The 6,000-nt window shown below is 42.4% G+C and overlaps 1 protein-coding gene across 1 annotated transcript in view; it reads right to left on the bottom strand.

Moving 5' to 3' along the window:
* The window catches only part of Gna13 (G protein subunit alpha 13), a 40,539-nt gene that overhangs the window by 24,279 nt on the left and 10,260 nt on the right, over positions 1 to 6,000 (bottom strand). The window lies entirely within an intron of this gene.

The following is a 6,000-nucleotide window of genomic DNA, read 5'->3' as shown; positions in this document are numbered from 1 at the left end:
ACACACACACACACACACACACACACACACACACACACACACACACACAGTCTCTGTCTCTCACAAAGTTAAAAAAAAAAAACCTCTAAGTTTTCAATACTAAATTAGCTGTTTTCTCTTTTTCATTTTCCAAAAACTAATGACCTCAACTACAGGCAGGCAGGAAGAAAGGGAAGAAAAGAACAAACATGCAGCTCCCTAACACACCCTCCTGGTGAACCCTCCCCTGGTTCAGCCCCCTGCGGTCTCCATCCCTACAGCCCATAGGCCCTATATGTGTGCACACCAGCTGGACATCTGGCTCTGAGATGATACACTACAAATCCTCAGATTTAAACACTGCACAATAATTAACATTAGCTAATAAAAGAGAAGCAGGCGACAGGAAAATCCAGATGGCTTTATTCCCAGTTTAGTGCTGACTCCGTATTCCTAAGCTTTCTTGCCAACAGTGAAGTTCCACCCAGCCTATTTGTCTCATCCCCGAATCCTATCAGACAGCAAAGGAAGGTGACCTGAAAATATTTCAAATACTGCCGAATGTGCAAATTAGCTCAAAATGTATCTGGTCACATCAGTTCCTGTCTCCAAGTCATGATCTAATTAATTCTGTTAGCACGGGAGGCAAAAAAGCATGGAACTGAGTACCAGTCACAGGCTATGGAGCTCTACTGCCTTGGCTTTGAATCATGAACTCCCTGATTTCTCTGAGGTCCTTTCTAAGATGTATATATATAAATGCTGCAAACGGTACAGTGAATAACAGCACGAATCCTGTCCACAGCCACTACTTGTTACAGTCCTCTCCACTACGACTGAGAATTACCAGTAAGGAAAGTCAGCAATTCACTCTGGGGTGTCATCTAGGCCCAGAACATATCATGAATGGCAAGTATTTAATACATGCTTGATGAAGAACCGAAGGGCAACAGGTATCTAATGATCTCATTCCTGACCTCACTTCACTAAATAGGAAGTGATAACATGTAAAACTCTCAAGCACAGTCTGTATTCACAGGTTCCACATCTCTGGGTCCCAAAAATCTCAGTCTGAACATACCAGGAAGAAAGTTTCTATCTGGAGCCAGGCATGGTGGCACACAGAGGGTTGCAAATTAGAGGCCAGCCTAGGCTACACAGCAAAACAAGAATTCTATCTGCATTGAACACACAGACTCTTTTCTTATTGACGTTATTCCTGAAACAAAAAATTAAGTACAATAGCTACTTACACAGCATTGCATTGTATGAGGTATTACTAGTACGCTAGAGGAAATTTAAAGCACATGGCAGGTTGTACTTAGGTTATAAGCAAATACTACACCATTTTGTACCAAAGACTGCACATTAAGACTCTGTTATCCCAGGGGGTTGGTTGCCAGACCCAAGGATATGAAGGAACAGCTGTACAAAATGAAAAACTTTTCTGTATTTATTTAGCATAATAAAATTTGAGACACAGTTCTCTCATCTGTGCCAAGCTGAACTTGAACTTGTTACAAAGCCGAGGATGAGAACTAATCCTCCTGCCTGTACTTCCTAAGAGCTAGGATTACAATTGTGGTACTACCATGTACCATTTATGTGGTGCTGGGAGGCAACCCCAGGCTTTGGGCATACTAGGTAAGTACTTTACCAACTAAGCTATACCCTCAACCCTTATTTAGCCTACTACCTCCTATTTAACTCTTCTTGAGAGTGCTACTCAAAGATATTGGGTAATACAACAAGATCTGTTTGAACTTTAAAAAGGTCTGAAAAACCACAACTTGCTACGCCAGGTGGTTGAAAGTACTGCAAAAGGGAAATGAGAATAGTCAGCCTGACTTCAAGTGAATAGTCTCCACTTCCTCACCCCGCTTCCCTCCTCAGGCACTTCCAGTCTGGCCTCTCCCTCCCCGTGTCACCTGCCCGGCAGCACGCAGTCCTTCCTGCTGCCAGCTCCTCACCGACAGGCTGCACTGTTCTGCCTCAGAGCACTTTCCCCAGTTCCTGCAGTCTTTCTTCTCTTTAAAAAATATATGTGGCTTTTTTGAGACATGTTCTTACTATGTAATGAGGTGACTTCAAACAGGCAATCCTCCTGCCTCAGTCTCCCAGTACACTCCAGAGCACTTCTCTTTTTAATAGAGATTTCTGCCTCTCAACATTCTCAAAAGATGCCGAGGTTCCTTAAGACTCTATTATGAGCAGCCTTGTTTTACACCCTTACACTATGAGAAATCACATACACTGTGAACAAAAAGTTCACAACCGTCTCCCCCAGTCCCAGCCTCTCTCTCTAGCATCTCTCAGGGTCAAACTTTGCAGTGTCTCACCTACACGGAGGTATGCTCCTCTTGCAGCTCTCCCTGCCCAACTAGTGCAGCCACGACCGGCCATGGAGCAGGGCTATCCACACAACAGCCTTTGCGTCTTGCCCATGGTCCTCTGGTGGTCCCACTGCATTCAGAAATGCCCAACACCTCAATAAGGAATACAGGTCTGACAGTAAGCCGCTCTCACCAGCCTCTTCCGCCTGGTCAGGCCCCTGCATGCTCTGTCCTCACTGACACTGGACAAGTTTTCTGATAAGCAACAAGCTTTTCCAACTTCACACACAGGCTCCTTCTGCCTGCTGAACTCACCCCCTCTGCCTAGATGACACTTTTTAAATCTATGGTGTCTTAAATAAATATCAACTCCCTGGACTAAATTCTTGGTGTCTTGCTGCCCACTAATCTTTTCATTTGGAACACCCATAGTATGTGTAATTACATATGCCTGTCTATTTACCATAGGTAACTCTAATTAAGGTCTGTCACCAACACAGATTATTTTTATGTGGTCCTCTACCAGACAATACCTGCCTCATCAATGGGTGTGCAACGGCGTGTGACTGGTACCTGTCTCAATAGGTGTGCAATAGCATGTGACTGCATGACTGCCAGGTGGGCCCACAGAACTGGAATGAACCTGCACCCTGCTTTTCTGTTACCCAGTACTTTCCCAACCTCATCAGCTTTTTACATTTCTTTTTAGTTCCATATTAGAGGAGACGGGGGAAAAAACAGATTATAATGATACTAAACAATTTTAAAGTAATAACTCCATACCTTAATACCTGCACACATGTACAAACACCCCCCCACATGTGACACACACACCACACACAAAAACATCAGACATATAACTCAATGTTTATCTCTTAAATAAAACATGGCTACTATGTAAGAAATAAAAAGACATCAGCACATAATCTGATAAAAATTTAATTGCTGTAAAACAAAACTTTTAAATCAGATTAAGATATCATACATATATGGGGCTGAAGAGATGGCTCAGTGGTTAAGAGTACTGTTTGCTCTTCCACAGGACTCGCTTCAATTCCCAGCACCCACATGGCAGCTCACAACTGTCTGTAATTCCAGTTTCAAAGGATCTTTCACCTTCACACTAATGCACATATAAAATTAAATAAATCATCAAAAAATTTAAAAGATACATATACATTTTAAAAAGATATTACATATTAAAGTCAAATGTAAAAATACTGTACAGTGGGGGGACCCTGGTTTTCTAATTAAACTGTAATATCAACTTTAAAACTGGGTGGTACTGGGCCAGAGAGATGGCTCAGTGCTTAAAGAGCACTGTCTACTTTTCCAGAGGTCCTCAGTTCAATTCCAGCAACCACATGGTAGCTCACAACCATCTATACTAGGATCTGATGCCCTCTTCTGGTATGCAGATGTGGATGCAGATAGAGCACTCATTACATAAAAATAAATAAATCTTAAAAAACAAACAAACAAACAAACACTGAGTAGTGTGCTGGATAGTTTTGTGTAAAGATGACACAGGAAAAAGTCATCTGAGAAGAAGGAACCTCAATTGAGAAAATTCCTCATAAAAAGATCATCACAACAACAGAAACCCTAATTAAGACAAGTGAATTTGGGTGGGGTTGGAAGATCTTTTTTTTGAGACAAGGTCTCACTATGTAGCTATGGTTATCCTGGAATTCCCTATGTTGACCAGGGTGGTTTTGAACTTAGAAATCTGATTCTCTTGCCTCTGTCTCCTGAATGCTGTGATTAAAGGCATACACCACCACTCACAGCCTTTTTTCTTTCTTTTTAAAGGAGAAAAAAAGTCACTCAGTGTTACCCTCTCTGTCCTACAGCTGGAATGCCTGCCGCTGGCACTGCGGCACTTTAACTTGCCACTTACCAGAGCTAAAGCTGAAGGAAACTAGGAGTTTCACTGCAAGCCTGGCAAATTATCCAAAGTTAAAAGTAGCCAATCATGTGGGGAGTGGTGGCGCACGACTTTAGTGCCAGCACTCTGGAAGGCTCTGTGAGTTTGAGACCAGCCTGGTCTACCAAATGAGTTCAGGACAGCCAAGGCTACACAGAGAAATCCTGTCTCAAAAAACCAACCCCCCCCCCCCCCAAAAAAAAAAGGTAGCAAATCATTTGTGTTTCAAGATTTCTAAGTGAACTGTCTATCCCATCATTCATTTCAGGTCTGTGTATGTATGTGACTTTGAACGCAGGGCCTTCTGCATCCCAGGCAAATGCACTATATCTCTAGCCCATTCTTCAGTATTTTTGATTAGGATAATTAGTATTTTGCACCTTTGTGAATATACAGAATTTGATTATTTGGGTTTACAAAAATCAATGAAACTGAATCTGGAAGGCATCATAGGGATGAGAAGCTGTGGCATTTGTGCGGAGCACGTCTATACACATTCCCTCGCTTGTCAGGCCTACTTTGACAGCGCTAGCTGGGCAAGAACATGCAACCCGCCCCAGCAACCTAGAAAACGTGGGCAGTGGCTCATTACTAGTAATGTCCACAGATCTTTCCTTTACTTAACAGAGAAATGGAGTTTGTGGTCAGCCTGGTCTGAGTTCCAGAACAGCCAAGGCTACACAGAAAAACCCTGTCTCAAAAAAATAAAAACAAAACAAAAAAGCCCCAACAAAATAAAAAATGAACAAATAAATTTAAAGTTGGGAGAACACACCTGAAGATCTAGTTTCTGCAGACTGAGGTAGGAGGATACTAAATTCAGGGCCATTCAAATTTTGAGTGATGTGGTTACTGCACCCATAACCCAACACTGGGTTGAGTGAGGTAGGATAGCTGTGAATCTGAGGCCAATCGGGGCTACATGGTGAGTTCCAGGCCAGTCTGCACTAGAGGATAAAACCCTATCGCAAAAGGAAATTTAGTGAGATTCTGTCTCAAAATAAGCAAAAAGCACTTGGGATCCATGCACAGTAGCTGAGGGAGGAGGTTTACCAGTTCTAGGCCACACTGGGCCACAGTCAGACCCTCTCTCAAAAAAAACAAACCAAACCAAAACAAAACAAAACAAAAAACAAAAACAAACCAAACAAACAAAAACAAAAACAACCAAGCAAAGAAAAACCCAAAGAGCACTGAGGATGTAGTTCCAGGTAGAGTACTTTGTCCATTACACTCAAGGCTGAGTTTCAATCTCTAGCACCACACTAAACTAATGAATAACAAACAAACAAATACATAAAGGCTGAAGAAATGGCTCAGCAAACAGGAACACTGGTTGCTATTCCAGAAGACCCTAGGTTTGATTCCCAGCAACACAAATTGGCTCACAATCATCTGTAGCTTGTTTCGGGAGACCCAAAACCTGAGGGCTCCAGGCAAGTACATGCTGCAAAAACACACAATGCAAGCAACAACTCCCTCCATATGAATGAATGAACGAACGAATGAATGAATGAATAAATAAGTAAGTCAGGGGGTGGTGCATGTCTATATTCCCATCACCAATGTAGAAGGAGTCAGGATTAGTTCGAACATCCTTAACTTCATTTCAAGGCCAGCCTGAGCTGGGCTAGGTCCTACCTGAAAACAAACAAGAGCAGCAAGGTAGAGATGGAAGAAATTCACAGAAGAAATTTTTTAGTTAGTTGAAGCTAGAAAGATGGCTCAGTGGTTAAATTTCCAGCACCCACAAGGTGACTG

The sequence above is a fragment of the Psammomys obesus genome, unplaced genomic scaffold (genome assembly GCF_907164565.1).
Source record: "Psammomys obesus unplaced genomic scaffold, mPsaObe1.curated_primary_1811, whole genome shotgun sequence".
Classification (NCBI taxonomy): domain Eukaryota; kingdom Metazoa; phylum Chordata; class Mammalia; order Rodentia; family Muridae; genus Psammomys; species Psammomys obesus.
This window is presented reverse-complemented; position numbering and strand designations above follow the sequence as displayed.